The sequence below is a fragment of the Lactuca virosa genome, chromosome 9 (genome assembly GCF_052849685.1).
Source record: "Lactuca virosa cultivar CGN04683 chromosome 9, Lactuca_virosa_CGN04683_v6, whole genome shotgun sequence".
In the NCBI taxonomy this organism is placed as follows: Eukaryota; Viridiplantae; Streptophyta; class Magnoliopsida; order Asterales; family Asteraceae; genus Lactuca; species Lactuca virosa.
The window spans coordinates 206457667-206475496 of NC_136434.1; the positions used below are offsets into that span (position 1 = coordinate 206457667).

General features: G+C 38.3%; 1 long non-coding RNA gene across 1 annotated transcript; it reads left to right on the forward strand.

The window, feature by feature from the left end:
- Window positions 1–15813: 15813 nt before the first annotated feature.
- Window positions 15814–16220, forward strand: LOC145137110 (uncharacterized). The gene is made up of 3 exons (XR_013720875.1): window positions 15814–15893; window positions 16018–16085; window positions 16190–16220. It is a non-coding gene; the product is annotated as an uncharacterized LOC145137110 (long non-coding RNA).
- Window positions 16221–17830: the final 1610 nt, after the last annotated feature.

Here is a 17830-nt window from a genome sequence, read left to right on the forward strand (position 1 = left end):
GTTAAGTCCAAGGTTTATTGGACCGTTTAAAGTTCTTCAAAGGATTGGGAACCAAGCTTACAAGCTCGAATTACCCGAAGAACTGAATGGAATTCATAACACTTTCCATGTGTGTTATTTGAGGAAGTTCACGGGAGAAGTTCCCGACATAATTCCAATTTTTGAGTTAAGAATTGATGAGAAAAAAAGGTTAATTGAAGAACCAGAGGCAATCGTTGACCGAAAGACTAAGAAGTTACGACGCAAGATGGTCGAATTAGTGCTTGTCCGTTGGAAACATACAAATGGGCCAAATCTCACCTGGGAGACGGAGAGTGACATGATGAGTCGCCATCCACATTTGTTTGTTGATGTGTGATTCCGGGGACGGAATCATCCTAAGGGGGAGAGAATTGTAACGCCTGTGTTTCTAGGCTAGGCATTAATGATGATTTAATAGTCTAGGTTAACCTTTGTAACTCGTTTTGAAATAATAAAAATGTATTATTTGAGTATTATATGTTTATTGCTTAATTATGTGATTTAAATGAATTAAGGATAAAAATAAGCGATAAAGTAAAATATTAGATAAACCCTATATCTACGAAGGAAGTTGTAGTGGTCGTGACAAGGGTTCCGGATATATATAAATAATGCCGAAATCCCAGTTATAACGAAGAAGTTATGACCTGTCGAAGTTTCGCGACAGAACCGGTACGACACTGCGTGACGTAAATAGTAAATTTATGATAGAGCGATATTTAGCCTTAGTGATCTAAACGAAAGTCGTAGAATATGTTAAACCGAGAGCGTGCATAAAAAGAACGTCTAAATCTGACTTCGTATGAGGAAGTTATGATTTTTCGAAGTTTCGTTTTAGCGATATGCAGCCCAAAGTTCGAATATGAGATCGAGTGATTTCTAGCCGAAACAATCTAAACGAGAATCGAAGATCTCGTCGATAGTAGTCCAATGGTAAAAAGACAGATGAAAACGGACGTCAGATGAAGGAGTTGTGAATTTTTAACGGAGTTTTCCTGTCCCGGCCTACTAAAAATAATATAATAAAAAAATAAAGTCAAAATTAGCCGAAGAAGTCTTAACGAGAGTTGTAGAGCATAATCTCACCTACGCGTGGATATAAAGAACGTCGAAAACGGAGCTCGTATGCGAAAGATATGAATTTCTGAAGTTCGGGGCGCAAACCCCGACACTGTGTCAGAGTTCACGACGTGAACACAGTGTTCACGGCGTGAACTTAGTATTAATGACTTCTGGAGCCTGATAAACCCAAGTTGCGATGACGCACCTGATGACTACTGCTCACGACGTGAATTTTGAGACTCACGACGTGAATCCAGAAAAATGGCCCTATAAATAGAAACCGAAGGGCAGCCGGTCATGGTTGCTAATTCACTTACTCTCTCACTCCCGATACCCTCTCTAGCCCTCTTGAAGCACCCCCGAAGCCCCGATATCATCTCGACACCCGAAGCAAGTCCCGACGCTCCGAAGTTCCCGTGAAGAAAAGAGTTTTCGAGCCAAAGCTCTGCCCGCGAGAAGCTCGGTGTGTGAAGATATCCCGGATTCATCGAAGAATTACTACTTGAAGAGCCGTAGTGCTGTCCGAGCATCGTCTTATCAAGTGAGTGCATAGTCTCTTCCATAAACACGATTTTAATACAAGTATTTCTTGAATGTATTAAGTATACGTTTTAAGAGAGTGTATAATCCCTTTCTTCTAACACATAGTTATGAAGTATCTTCTATAGAGTACATGTTATGTGTATGTATATATTATCTGTGTATTTGGAGTGAGTATTGATGAATATTTTATACAGGTTTTAAGTTGTATAGGAATGTATAAGTATATTATTATCTACTAAAATGTTGGGTAAAACATGGGTAGATAGTTGACGTGTGATAAAATGATGAGAGGCCTCGATGTTATTATGATCCAGTCATCTACCGGAGTTTAGATGACGACCACGGACTTTTCTAGACAGTCTAGTGGAACACTGGCAGGCTCGCCACCTGTAGGTGTTAATGAACTTGGGTGTTCATTTGCTGTACTCCATCCCCCACACAGTTGCCTTATTTGATATATATTGCTAAGGAAACCCTGAAGCATTTGTTGTCACCCCGATGAAAATCCTTAGGCTAGGTCTCTTGTGATAGTTGTTTTAGGGACGTAAAGTGAGGATAACGGGAATGGGTAATTGGGTTATTGTTGGTTGATGAAATTAATATAATTATTTATTGTGGGTTGATAACCCTATATGCTCACCAGGCTCCCAAGCCTGACCCACTCAGTTTTCTTTGTATTACAGGTAGTGGCGCGAGAGCATAAGTTGGACGACTTATCAAGATATTTTTATTATAGGCCTGTAGTGTATATAACTGTTGTAAGGCTTATAATGTGTCGTTTATGCTTTTGTCTGTATCGGAATATGACATCCCGAGTTTTGTTATATAATGAAAATACATTTCTTTAAGAAATGCTTTGGTAAATCTTATTTTATCATATTTCGTTTTGGGAACAAATTCCGCAACTCTTCTAATCAAAGGATTACTCTAAAATTATGTTAAAAAGCATAAATTAAACCGGTTTTTTCTGGCCGTGAATTTGGGGATGTCACACATCACCCATTGCTATCGGCACCAGATCTATTGGGAACTCAACACCAAAAATCTCTAGTACACATCCCCGAAATACATCAGTGGAAAAAATCGCATGCTCGTCGGCTATAGAAACCCTTAGAGGTCGACTCAACGCCTCACGTGTGATACTGATGTGACAACTAAAAGCTAAAGACACGAAGGATAGACTCGCACCCAAGTCAAATAACACCAAAGCAGATACAGAACTCACAAGAAAAGTACCTATATACAACACAGTATAAGCACAACAAATCTTAAAATAATAAAAATAAGGAAATACGTACCAGCCACGACATCAAGTGTTGCGCGGACCTCCTCCGCTGTCAGCTGAAAAGCTCTCCCACGAGCTCTCGGTGTCTCGACCTTCGCTGGCCGACTATCAGTAGCACGTAAAGCAACAAGAGCAGAACCCTGAGCTGATCCCTGAATGAGCTGAGGGCACTCGGCCTTCTGATGGCCGGTCTGGTTACAGTGAAAGCAAACTGCAAACCCCTTAGGGCAATCCTTCGCCATGTGCCCATCTTTGCCACATTTGTAGCAAATCCCTTCCCGACATGATCCCTCGTGACTCTTGCCGCACTTGCCACAAGTGCGGCCCTTCTGGACCCATCTCTCGTATCAGCAGGCTTGGCCCGCTCCGTCGCCGGCTGCGACTGCACTGGTCTCCGGTCCCTCACCTGGGACTCTCCCTCCTCCGTGGCCTCTAACTATAGCTCAATCTCCCTCCGCCTGGAATTGGTCTGAAGCTCAGCCAATGTCCGGTATGACAAGTTCACTACGAACTCTTGTATATCCCTCCTCAGTATGCTCAGATATTGGCTCACACATGCCTGCTCAGTAGACACGTGCTCAGGGAAAAACAACACCCTCTCATGGAACATCCTCGTGATCTCAGTCACAGTTTCTATCTTCTGCTTGAGAGACAGAAACTCCTGGGCTAATCTTTCCCTCTCCACCGGGGGAACATACTGGTCTCTGAACAACTGCATAAACCTCTCCCATGTCACTGCAGCATGATCTGCAGGAGTAAATCTGGCGGTCACGAACTTCCACAGTCCTTCGCTCCCAAGAGAAGCTTGTTCAGTGCAAACCGAACCCTCAGGTGCTCGGGGCATGAACCCGTGTAAAAACACCCCTATATGTCGGAGATCCATCTCATAGCAGCAATCGGATCCTGTGTCCCATCAAACTATGGTGGCTTCGTGTTGCTGAACTCCTGTAGCAACAACGAGTCACCTCCCTGTGGCCTAGCAACGGCGATGGCTGCAGCAGCAGCAGCCTAAGTAACGGCAACATATCGCTCATCGATAGTCTCAATCAGTGTGGTCTTAATAGACCCAAACATCTCCGGTTTCACCTCCCGAATGGCTGCGGCCACCTCCTCCGCAATGATCATGCGGATCTCCTCATCACTGGTCCTACTGCTCCCGGGGTTGTAGCGTGTACCCACATAATGTCTTTGAAACACAACACGAAAATCATCAGAGACTAGCTCGAGCATACTCACAATCGATTACCCGTCCCTACATCCTCCTTAGCATCCTCAGGATTCTTACTTGGGTTGCATATAGATCTGGTGCTTTCAGTAGTACGGGCCGAATACTACCTTCCACACCAACCTGTATTCACCCCAAGTCCTCCTCCTAGGATCCCAATTCACAAGTACTCTATCTCTCACAAATATCAGACTACTCTCTCAGTAGGCTCCTCATATGCTCTTCTAGGTATCTCTCCTAGATTATCCCTCGACTAAGAACTTTTTCTAAGTGATTCCTGCTGGATACTCTTACTCAGCTCATACTCAAGGCAAATAACAGATAACATCGATCAATAGCATCTCCTAAGCTAAAGGCATCACAAATCAGGCAACTCTAGCCCTAAAATATGAAATACCTAGCCTATCCTCTAGCATGCATCCCTAATATCTCATGAATATCTCATAACACAAACAAGTAAGGGTATTTTGGGAAATCACCGTTCGGGCTCTGGCAGATTGTACACACCGCTCCATCTCGTTTTTCTCTTAAAACTCTTACTAGTTTTAGAAAAATCATTTCCTTTGAAATTTTTTCTCAAATCCTCAGTTTGAGTCCAGACATACCCGAAGGTACATCCAAATCGCTCAAACAAAGACTTTGATACCAACTTGTAACACCATAAACTTTCAAACAAATTTTTCATTTTAAAATCACATATTTCTCATTAACACATTTCACAAAAACCCCAAAGTGTCAAATTATCAAAAACACATATCCATAATGTTTGAATAAAAATCCAGGATCCTCAAAAACATAACTCCATCTCGTGTGTACAATCAAGCCGGCGCCTTCCCGCGATCCTGAGAAGTACCTGAAACACATATCACATAACGCGGTAAGCACGAAGCTTAGTGAGTTCCCCAAAATACCACACACATATCATTAGCCTCTCATGGCTATATCTCGAATAAGACCCTCCGGTCAATGTGTCTCGGTGGAACCCTCCGGTCCCACAACTCGGGTGGACCCTTCGGTCCTAACTCAGTAAATCTCAGAATAATACACAACATAAATCACAAAGACATAATGCATGATATCACAATACTCAATATAAACATACAAGACCCTCCGGTCACACAAAGTTACCACTCATGGTAAGTATATTGAGAAGACTCGCCTCGTAAGCAAGCAAATAAACCTCGTACTCGAATCACCGGTCTAGCCTCTGCCTAACACATACCATAATTATCTCTAATTAATAAACGACCCTCAAAGAAGCCAGGCTAAACCCACTACAAATTCACATAAGGATAAAAGACCATTCTACCCTTCTCTGGCCTCTATAGTCCATAACTTGACCAAACCCTAAAAGTCAACAAAAGTCAACCGCAGCGCGTACGCTGGGCGTACAACCCCTTTACACTGGGCGTACTATCTCGCCATGCATGCATCGGGGATCCTCGACGCTACGATGCGCGTACCTGGGAGTACGATCGGCGTACGTCCCAGACTTGTTTTTCCCACTCTCTTGGTCTTAATCCGTTAAGACCATAGCTATACTCTCAGATCTGGACTCCCTAAAGGCTCATTCTCTATAAAGTTCGTGACTTTAAGCCTGTGCATGGCTGAGAAAGTCCCAAACCCAAAAACTCTCACTCTTTACTCCCAAAAATGCTCATATCTCATGCATGGGGTGGTTTTGACGTCCAAGACCCCATTTTTATGAGTCCACTCGACTAAAGACACTTAAAGGGACGTATATTAGGCTTTGGAGTTCAACAACTCATAAAGCTTCAAGATTTGGGACAAAAACCCTAAAATGAACCATAATATGCACAAATCAAAAAGGATAAGAAAGCTTTGAGCTTTATACCTTCAAATGATGCTCCAACCACAGAAAAGCTCAGATCTAAAGCCTGGACTCCAACTTTATTCTCTTCAGTGCTCTTTCTTCACTCAAAGAATCCCACAAGAATACTTAGAAGCCCACAAATGGTCACTTAAGCTAAAGGAACGAAAATTAGGGTTTTGAGATGGTTGAAGGCTAGAAATGGTGGCCATAAATGAGGCCATCATGTTCCTTAAATAGGGACACACCCCACAATTAGAGTTTTCACTCTGAGCCTAGTACGCCCAGCGTACTAGGTGGCCTCTGTGTCCAAATCACGCACATGAGTACGCTGAGTGTACACATGCGTACGCCCTGCATACTCAGCTACTACCTTTTCTCACTTAAAGGGTCAAACTTGACATTTATAATAAAACAAGAGTTTATGAGATATACTTGGTCTTGGGATGTTACATTAAAAACCATGAATTTTGATATATATATTTTTATAATTTTATAAGTAGGTATATAATTTAATAAATATTAAAGAAAACCAAAAAAAAAAGACTGATCAATCACACGAGGAGAGAGAGTGGGGGATAGGCTCTCCTCACTCTTTTCCCGCACTCATCTTCCCTAGCCCTCGGTATGGTGTTCTGAGTTGAGGGATGTTGGATTAAGGTGTCTAAGCGAGTAACTAAATTGGTATATTTTTGTAACTAGAAGCTAAGTCCTTTTTGGGTTGTCCTCATAACTAGAACTTGATTAGAATGTCATTTATAGAGAGATGATGATTTATTAGATTATTATATGATTAATAAGCTAATTGTAAATTATGAGGAAATAATTTGTGAATATATTATATAGTTAATATGTTAATTAGAAATAAAGAGTTGGTTTATTAATTTATTATGTGATTAATAAGTTAATTTAAGATAAATTGTTAAAATAATTTATTTGTTTATGTATATTGCTAATAAATTAATATGACATCAATTAGAAATGATTAATTATTAATCAAAATTAATCTGGAATTAATTCGGGATTAATAGAAATTAATTGAAGGTGCAAGGGGTGAATTGTAATTGTTTAATAATTGAACCAAAGAGACAATTCTAGAAGCATCCATATCATGGACGGTTTTGTGGAGTTCCTTAGGCACTACTACAAAAATACCATTTAATAATATGCATTGCATGTCGTAAAAGCCACACATGACATACAAATGTGTGTCAAGGAAGGCCCTGTCATAAAGAAAGACGACACGCGTTTGCTTGTCGTAAACTTACGACGCACATTTACGACACACATTGCTTGTCAAGGAAAGCCCTGTCATAAAAAAAGACAACGCGCATTTGCATGTCGTAACCTAACGACACGCATTTATGACACGCTAATACGTATCATTAAAGCCTCTGTCATAAATGAAGATGACACACACTTTTACGTATCGTAATTTTAAATGTTTAAAAAATATATTATGTATAGATTTACTAATTTTCAAATTAAATTAGAATTTAAAGTCTAATAATACAAAATAAAATATCATATACAATAAATACAACCCATTGCACAAAATTTAAAGTCATACAAATAATCGTTCCAATAATAGATAAATGTAATACATCAAATATGTAGGAGATGAAAGTCATCAACAAATGGTAGTAGAACCACAAGAACAATGTTGACCACCTTCACAACATTTGAGCTACTTTGCTTGACACTACACACATCAACAAGACCTGCAAATTTGAATCATGCAACCACTTGATTCACATATTTAGAAATCAAAGTATAATATGTTACCCAAGTAAGAATAAAGATGCTCTATTTACTGAAAAGCAAGTGCAATGTTGTATTAAGAAATGAAGGTAGGATAATATAACATACAATATATGAAAGTACATTGTTATTTCTTACATTTAACCTTCTTTTGTGTAATAAGATAAAATAAAACTTGGATGCTATAGTAAACACTCATATATAACTTAGCAGATTAAGTCTTGTCCATATTTAGTCTATTAAGTAAAAATAAATAAACAATACTTGCCTCAAGGCCAATTAAATGGAGGGTGATTCTCTTTAATCACCAATCTTGATGGGATTATGTCATATCTGTTACACGGACTATTTTCAATTATGAGGATGAGAAGGGTATTTATGTCTTTTGCATAGATGATAGATTAGAACTAGTCCCTGTTCACCTTGTTCCATCTTTTGGGTGGAACAAAAAATAACATTTTTGTCCCATTGACAACTAGTCCCTATTCAATGACATTATTATCCCCATCCCTACGTAACCTTCTTGTCGTTTTACTTCTACTGATCTACACATAAAGCCTGTTGGTGATTTTAGTGTCACCATGTCATTTTAAGTAACTGGAACTAACATGTGAGCTAAGGGGCTTCATGATTGTACTCTAATATATGTGCCGGGTTGTGCGGAGTGGACGCATGTATAAGATCGAATCAGAAGCCGTTTCGACGACTAGTCGAAGGTCCGGGGGCAGCGCCCCCGGGTCCGGGGTTTCCAAGGGGCAGAGCCCCTGGCTGGGGTCCCGCTGCCAGGTCAGCGGGCAGGGTCGAGGGGCATCGCCCCCCCGGGGTTTGGGGCAGCGCCCCAAAACCTCACCGAATTTTGCATGTGGGAACATAATGGAAAACTCAATTTCTTGAGGGTGATTATGGTAAAACTAACGAAACTCGTTAGTTTTGGTATCCCTAATCCGGATTAATATTACTTGCTTCCAAAGCAACTAATGACGGCCCAACCCTAATGAAACCCTAATCGTGTTTAATATATAAACAACTCTTCCTTTACAGAAGGGAGACGTTCTTTAGCTCTCGTTTTTCATCACACATTTACAGAACCCTTTAGCATATTGGCTTACGTTTTGTTGTGCCTAGAAACGTAAGTGTCCACTTGGATTATCCTAGGCTGAATTTCTTGTAACCCAGGCATAGGGTAGAAATATCAGTTCGGAAAGTGATATCACGATCCAAGTTGGTATCCAGATCTCCACCATAAACCCTAAATTTCCCAACAATCGAACTGATATTCACTGTTTCTGGAGATGGGTGACTCAATCCGCGAGATGACCACTAAGTTTGCCAAGTTGGAGAAGTTTGAAGGCGTCGATTTCAGGCGCTGGAAGAAAAAGATGCACTTCATGCTGACCACTCTGAAAGCAGCATACGTGCTGACCATTCCAATACCAGCAGAGCCTGAGGAAGGTGTTGTTGAGACGACTGAAGAGACAAGAAAGAGACAGAAGTGGGACAATGATGACTACATCTGCAAAGGTCACATTCTGAACGGTATGTCTGATGCTTTATTTGATATCCATAGTGAAGCCTTGTGTGCCAAGGAGTTGTGGGATACCCTTGAACTGAAATACATTACTGAGGATGCTTCTAGCAAGAAGTTTCTGGCTAGTGACTTTAATAATTATAAAATGGAAGATTCAAGGTCTGTCACTGAACAGTACAATGAACTCCTTGGCATATACGGACAGTTTAAACTGTACAAAATGAATATGGATGAATCCATAGCTGTGTCCACTATCATTGACAAACTGCCTCCGTCCTGGAAAGACTTGAAACATAACTTGAAACATCAAAAGGAGGAACTGTCATTGGTTCAACTTGCTAGTCACATTCGTATTAAAGAATCTCTTCGTGCGAAGGAAAGTGACAAATCTGAAAAACCCAAAGGAAAAGTTGAACCTGGACAGCCCTCGGTTCATATGGTTGAAAACAAACCAAGGAACCAGAACCACAAAGGACATGGCAAACGTAAGCAGGAACATGTCCCAAGCAACTCCAACAAAAGGAGAAAGGATCTGGTTTGTTGGAGGTGCAATCAAGTTGGGCATTGCAAGCGTGATTGTCATGTGAATTTGGGCAACAATGGTGCTGGAAACAGTGGAGCCAATGGGAAAGTGAACGGGTCTTCGGCCCAAGTTAAAGGAGGTCAGTTTTTGACTAACTTTGATAATTCTAATCAGAATTATGTTTATTATGTTTCATTTATCCCTGAATCATTCTATGTGCAGGATGATGATGTTGCTTGGTGGATCGACTCCGGAGCAACGAACCATGTATGAAAGGATAAACGGATGTTTGAAACATTAACTCCGCTTGAGGATGGCTCGGTGCTGAAAATGGGATACGATTCTTTTATTCCTATTTGTGGTTTAGGTGTCGTGTGTCTTGAATTTACTTCTGGAAAGACAATTAGGTTATTTGATGTTTTGTTTGTTCCCAAGATTCGCAAGAATCTTGTTAGCTCTAGTTGTTTGAATTCTGATGGTTTTAAACAAGTTATTGAGTCGGATAAGTTTGTTTTGTCTAAGGGTGGAATGTTTGTTGGCTTTGGATATTTAAATAATAGAATGTTTCGTTTGAATATTGTTGACAAATTATTACCTGTTCAGAATTCTGCATTTGTATCTTCTGCTTCTAATGTTGATAAATCTATGCTTTGGCATGTAAGATTAGGTCATGTCAACTTTAGAAGGATGCATGAGATGTCAAAAGATGGATTAATTCCAGCCTTTGATATGACATCTGATAAATGTAAAACATGCATGCTTACAAAAGTGACAAAACAGCCCTTTCCTAGTGTCACTAGAAATTCAGCTGTTTTGGAACTTGTACACAGTGACCTGTGTGATTTTCATTCCACTCCTTCTTTAGGGAATAAAAAGTATGTAGTCACTTTTATTTATGACTGCACTCGGTTTTGCTATGTATATTTGTTGCACTCTAAGGATGAAGCCTTAGATAAATTCAAAATATACAAAACCGAGGTGGAATTGTAATTAGGCATTCCGGTTAAATGTCTCAGGACTGATAGGGGAGGTGAATATATGGATCCCATATACTTCCAATCAGTGGGTATCATTCATGAGACCACGGCACCTTACACGCCTCAACATAATGGCATTGTTGAACGCAAAAATCGAGTTTTAAAGGAAATGGTAAACTCGATGCTATCTTACTCGGGATTGAGTGAAGGATTCTGGGGAGAGGCCATGTTAACGGCCTGCTATTTGTTAAATAGGGTTCCAAATAAAAGGAACAAAACAGTCCCATATGAACTTTGGTTCAAGAAAAAGCCGAATTTGAGTTATTTTCGGGTTTGGGGATGTCGGGCAGTTGTAAAACTTACCGAGCCCAAAAAGAAAAATTTGGGAGAACGTGGAATTGATTGCATATTCATTGGATATGTTGAACATTCCAAGGCATATAGGTTTTATGTAATAGAACCTAATGATTTGGTTTCAATTAACACTGTTATCGAATCGCGGGACGCAATTTTTGATGAGATGAGGTTTTCATCGATTCAAAGGCCTAAGGATCTGACTTTTGATGCTAATAAAGAGCAAAATTCAGAAAGTCAAGATGGTGGTATCATGCAAGAACCACAAGATATTCGTAGAAGAAAAAGAGGTCAAGTTGTGAAAAATTTCGGATCCGACTTCCAACTATACTTGGTGGAAGGTTCAAGGGATGAAATTAATCTTGAATACTCTTATTGCTATAGTATTGAAGATGATCCTAAGACTTATCAAGAGGCCATGGAGTCTCGTGATAGTGCCTTTTGGAAGGAAGCAATTGATGATGAAATGTCATCAATTCTTGAGAACAATACATGGGTGTTGTCTGATTTGCCTCCGGGTTCTAAACCTCTTGGTTGCAAATGGATTTTCAAAAAGAAAATGAATGTTAATGGGACTATTGACAAATTCAAAGCCAGGTTAGTCATTCAAGGTTTTAGACAAAAAGCCGGTATTGACTATTTTGATATGTATGCTCCAGGTGCACGTATTTCTACTATTAGATTATTGGTTGCCTTGGCAAGTATCCACAATCTGGTTATTCACCAAATGGATGTGAAAACAGCCTTTTTAAATGGTGATCTTGATGAGGAAGTTTACATGAAACAACCAGAAGGTTTCATTATGCCCAGTAAAGAGCATATGGTTTGTAAACTTGTCAAATCTTTGTATGGGCTGAAACAAGCGCCTAAACAATGACATCAAAAATTTGATGAGGTGATTTTGTCTTTTGGTTTCAAAACAAACCAATGTGACAAATGTGTTTATAGTAGATTTGATGATGCTACTAGAGCTGGAGTGATCATTTGCTTATATGTAGATGACATGTTGATTTTTGGTACCGACCAAAATCAAGTGGATAAAACAAAGAAATTGTTGTCATCCAAGTTTTCCATGAAAGATTTGGGAGAGGCTGATGTAATTCTTGGAATAAGAATTAAGAGGATGAACAATGGATTGGTAATGACTCAAAGTCATTATATTGAGAAAATTCTCAAGCGGTTTAATTTTACCGAGTGTTCTCCTGTGAGTACTCCTATGGACCCAAGTGTGAAATTAATGCCAAATAATGGTATTCCCATTTCACAGTTGGAATACTCTAAGGCTATTGGCAGCTTGATGTATGCCATGACAAGTACCAGACATGATATTGTGTTTCCTGTGGGTAAGTTGAGCAGGTACACTAGCAATCCTAGTGCTCAACATTGGCAAGCAGTGAATAGAGTGTTTAAGTATCTCAAGGGAACCATGAATTATGGTTTGAGTTACTTGGGGAGTCCTTCGGTTTTAGAAGGTCATTCAGATGCAAGTTGGATTACCAACATGGAGGACCATTCCTCAACTTCTGGTTGGGTATTCTTGCTTGGGGGAGGTGCCATTTCTTGGGCTTCCAAGAAGCAATCTTGCATTACAAACTCGACAATGGAATCTGAGTTTGTTGCGTTAGCAGCTGCTGGTAAAGAAGCAGAGTGGCTAAGGAATTTGGTCTATGAGATTCCTTTGTGGTCTAAACCGATAGCACCTATTTCTATCCTTTGTGATAGTGTTGCCGCTTTGGCTAAGGCATATAGCCAGGTTTATAATGGCAAGTCTAGACACCTAGGTGTTAGACATAGTATGATTAGAGCACTAATCATGAATGGTGTGATTTTGGTTGAGTTTGTGAAATCGCAACAAAATTTGGCAGATCACTTGACTAAAGGTCTGACAAGAGACTTAGTGCACAAGTCTGTGGGATGAAAGTCCATTTAATTCTATAATGATGAGACACCCAATTCCCTCCTAATATAATGTTAGGAGTTGAATTCAATGTGGAAAGCTCATACTTATAGATTGGAACACATGAAGTATTCATCCCAGGTATGTGTTCGGTTCTGCAAGTTAGCCAGGTTGAAGTTTAACTTCTTAATAATTCCTTTGATAAATGTATGTGCAGATACATGGAAAGGAGTTACCTACGTGATTGTGAAGTGTAGCCGCATTTCAAGAGGTTGTGGACTTGACCTTGATACGATCATGAGAGGATTGGGACACACGGCTTTATAATAGTGTCAAGTTGTATTATGCTAGAAATTCAATAAACTAGTATGTATTTTACTTTCTGGTATTCAAATGGGTTGATGGGTTCAATTCTTAGAACACCCTGATTCTCGAGTATTTGCAAGTGTATGATACTAAGTGGAAATTCAATCGTTTCGATATTTTCATTATGTACTAGTTTGGTTTGTTGTTGATAAGGTTATGTTTGTTCAAGGGTTACACTAAAATGGGGGAGGATTGTTGGTGATTTTAGTGTCACTATGTCATTTTAAGTAACTGGAACTAACATGTGAGCTAAGGGGCTTCATGATTTGTACTCTAATATATGTACGGGGTTGTGCGGAGTGCACACATGTATGAGATCGAATCAGAAGCCGGTTCGACGACTAGTAGGGGGTCCGGGGGCAGCGCCCCCGGGTCCGGGGTTTCCAAGGGGCAGAGCCCCTGGCTGGGGTCCTGCTGGTCCCTAATCCGGATTAATATTACTTGCTTCCAAAGCAACTAATGACGGCCCAACCCTAATGAAACCCTAATCGTGTTTAATATATAAACAACTCTTCCTTTCCAGAAGGGAGACGTTCTTTAGCTCTCGTTTTTCATCACACATTCACAGAACCCTTTAGCATATTGGCTTACGTTTTCTGTGCCTAGAAACGTAAGTGTCCACTTGGATTATCCTAGGCTGAATTTCTTGTAACCCAGGCATATGGTAGAAATATCAGTTCGGAAAGTGATATCACGATCCAAGTTGGTATCCAGATCTCCACCACAAACCCTAAATTTCCCAACAAAGCCCATGGAAAATATCAATTATTTTCAAGGAACACTTACCAATTAGACGTGGACCCAACAACATCTATCTGATCAATAAAGATGATGCATGGAGCCTGAATAAATTAGCAACACATTAAGTCTAAAACAGCACCAATACCATCATCAGATGCATCCAGGTATATCAGAATTAAAACTTTTGTTTTAGCTTAATTAATCAATCAATGTATCTTCTAATATACCTAATTTTTATTGTGAATTTTAGGTCTGTTTCTTCCTGCATTTGTGAGGCCTATGTTGGATTCCTTTGAATCATCCAAACACATTCCTTAACCTGCTTTAAGCGATGTAACTAATTTCATCATTTTATTAATTCAACCACTTAACTCTTTTCTGTAGTGATTAAATCATACTTTTTGTTACCATTAAAAAAACATTTCTTCTAAGTTACCTGGTTTTAAAAATAGCAAAATACATATCAATGATTGTATATCAATGGCAAAGAACCCATTCACAACATTATCAATGATTGAGAGAGGTTTTCGTGGCCTTTTAAGATATCCAAATTTAGATGGAGATGCCCAAGCAGTATACAGGACCAAAACCACTAGATATGTCTCCCATGCCCTAAAAGGTGAAAATTCGAGTTTAGTTTCAGTGAATAATTGGACACGTGTAAAGTAAATGTGAAATTGTGTAGGAATATAATCCAATAAATGGATGTTAAATCAGTATTTAGTTATCTTGCTATATAGAAACCAAGGAGAAAGAAAGAACAAAAATGTTATAGCGTGGAATTAGTCAGATTTTAGATTTCTAGATTATTCAAGTTTTTATGTCGTATTCATCAGATTCTGCTTCCTGAATTCAAAAGGAGTCAACTATTCTTGGAGAGTCCATCTGGAGCATTAGAATTATCTATAGAAAGTCAATTAGCAGAACAACATATATTAAATTCATCCAATCGGCGCAAAATTTTCATTCAAAAAGTAATAAAAAATCCAATTGGAGGCATGCATATGGAGTATTAACAGGGTGATGTATTGTATATGTTTTAATAAATAAAAGGTGTATTACTCGAGGACTAAATTAATTAGTTAAATATGCAGCATGATTGAAGCAACATTAAGAGTGATCACATAAATCAATAAGCTAAGCTGTTATGAATAAATAGAGGTTACGCTATTGTCGGAGAAAACCGTTTCCTTATAATTATTTCTTCATCTTCTTCTCTCCCATGTTTATCGTTTTTTCTTTCGATGTACTGAAAATATACATTAATGGCTTCGGATTGTTCTTGGTGTTTGTTGCAGGTTATTGGAAAACCTTTTTTCTGCTTCGTGGCTTCTGATTGATTGGTTTCGTCCATAAATGGCTTCTGATTGTTTTCAAGTAAGTTTAATTTTATTTTCTCATCTAAATTCATGTTATTTATCTTATTTCCTTTCTGTCACAAATCCCCTTCAATCACTGGTCAATCGACAATGTGCAAGGTTAGATTTTCTTTTGGTGTTCAATTTATTCATGTATTTTTTGTTGGATTCAATTCATGTATCTCTTTTTGGTTCGTGATTGTTGTGTGTTTTTGTTCCTGTATCACTATTTGATACTCAATTTTTTGTTTATTTGTTTACCGATCACTCTACTGATAAATCAATCTCAAGATTTGCTCATGTATTTTGTATTTTTTTTGTTTGTTTGTTTGTTTGGTTAGGTTGCTGAATTTCTAATTGCATTACACAGAGCATTCTTGGAATTCATAAGCTTCTAAAAATGGAAGTATCTTTGATTTAGGTCATGTCTTCTTAGTCGTATGTTCCTTTCTACACACTGACACAACACACTTTGTATACCCAAATAGGTCTAGATCATTTTCTTAGCATTTGTCTCATTTTCTTACAAATTTTTATCCTTACAGGTTACAGCTAAGCATTATCTAACTGAAGTGAAAAAGGGGCAAGGAAAGTGAACTCTTACCATTTACAGGTAGCATCTAAACATTTCTGTAACATGTTTTTTTTTCTTTACACCTGATTTTAAGGCTGCTTATCACTGATTTGTTTTGTTTTGTTTTTTTTGTTATGTTGCAGAAACATATTTTTAATCTTCTAGAATTAGGGAAGTCTAGGTTTAAAATCAAAAATTGTGTGTTATTGTAAGCTGCTAAATTGTATTCTTATAATTTCTTTGTTTTATAATACAAGAGTATTTGAAAATAAGATGCTATGTTAGTATGTTACACACTTAAATGAAACTGTGGCTGTGTTTTGCTGTTTGTGTGTGTGAGTTTGTCGGTTGTGTGGCGATTTTTAAAATTTTTGTCAATTTTTAGTTGATTGTCAATGATATGTACATTTGTGGTTGTCTAAAACATGGGAGACAATATAGGGTATTAGTATTTGTTACACTTAACACGATTAGGGGCGAAATGCATCAAGTAGCAATGTGATTTCCTTATTTTTACAAGTTTTTTTTTGACAAATCAATGCTCTAAGTGTATGCAATTGTGTGTGTATTAGTATATGTGTGTGTTTGCATGTGACTCTCTTTGTGTGTATTATTAACAATTATTGGAAGTATGTAACTGTTTTTTGTGTATGTATCTTTGCTTAACTGTGTGTAGTTATAGATTGTAAACTTTATTTTTTAAGTTGATTTTAAAGATTTTGGTGCTTTACATTGAAACACCATTAATTAGGAACTTTCATTTCTTAATTTGTTTCAAGTAGATGTAGTGATTTTTCTTTTTATGGATTTGGGGGATAACAAACCCAATTTAACTTGCGACAACATCAATATTTGTTTATTGGGTAGTATAACTTGATGTCTAGGTTTCATTTCTCTGGATGTTGGTAGGGCTTTTTTTATGAACCCACCCTTATTTTGTTTCTTTTTGCAAGTGTTTAACTTGCTTTAAGGTTATAATAAATTGTTGTTTAAAGATAAGGGCGGGATCATCCATGATTATTATAATGTCGGTCAAACTTTGTTGAAAAAATATTATGTTGTCTTATAAAATGCATCATGTTAAAAAAATTGAAATACAAATACACGATTATTCTAATTGTGCGTTTTAAGTGTATATTCAATTACCATAGAAGCTATAAAAAAAACTTGATGATAAACTTGAAATGAAAAAAAACACGATGTTTATATTTATAATTATTATTAATACTAACCGCTTTGCATTTAGCATCGTTCGATTGCTTCAACATTTCATCACAACCGCTCTAAATCCCTATTTACAGGTTTTTGTTTGTGGTTACCGATCTCAGCCAAACCTTCATCTTCAACCTCTCATTTCCTCCTCCCACTTCAATTAGTTTTCTTCTTTCCCCACATCCTAGCGATTCCTTACCCCCCACAATTGTATAAACAGAGGGGTGCAGACGTGGACAATTGAACGAGAGACTACTGAGGGAATGACGACAAATACCGGTTACATGAACATTACATAACTTATGAAGGTTTCAGATATTTGAAGATCTTTTTTTAGTTATATACTTTATTTATCATCTTGTAGATGTAAGTTATTGTTATATAGTGGTATAAGATAACAAAAGTGATGGCATAACCTGTTAATGATATCCGAAAAATGCAGAAGATGAAGAAGGAAATGAGAGTGTCACACCCCCAAACCGGAACGGCGGAAACGTTCGGGGGTGGATGACGTCATATGTAGTATCACAACAACTGCATCATAGTAATCAAAGTAAACACAACCATTACAT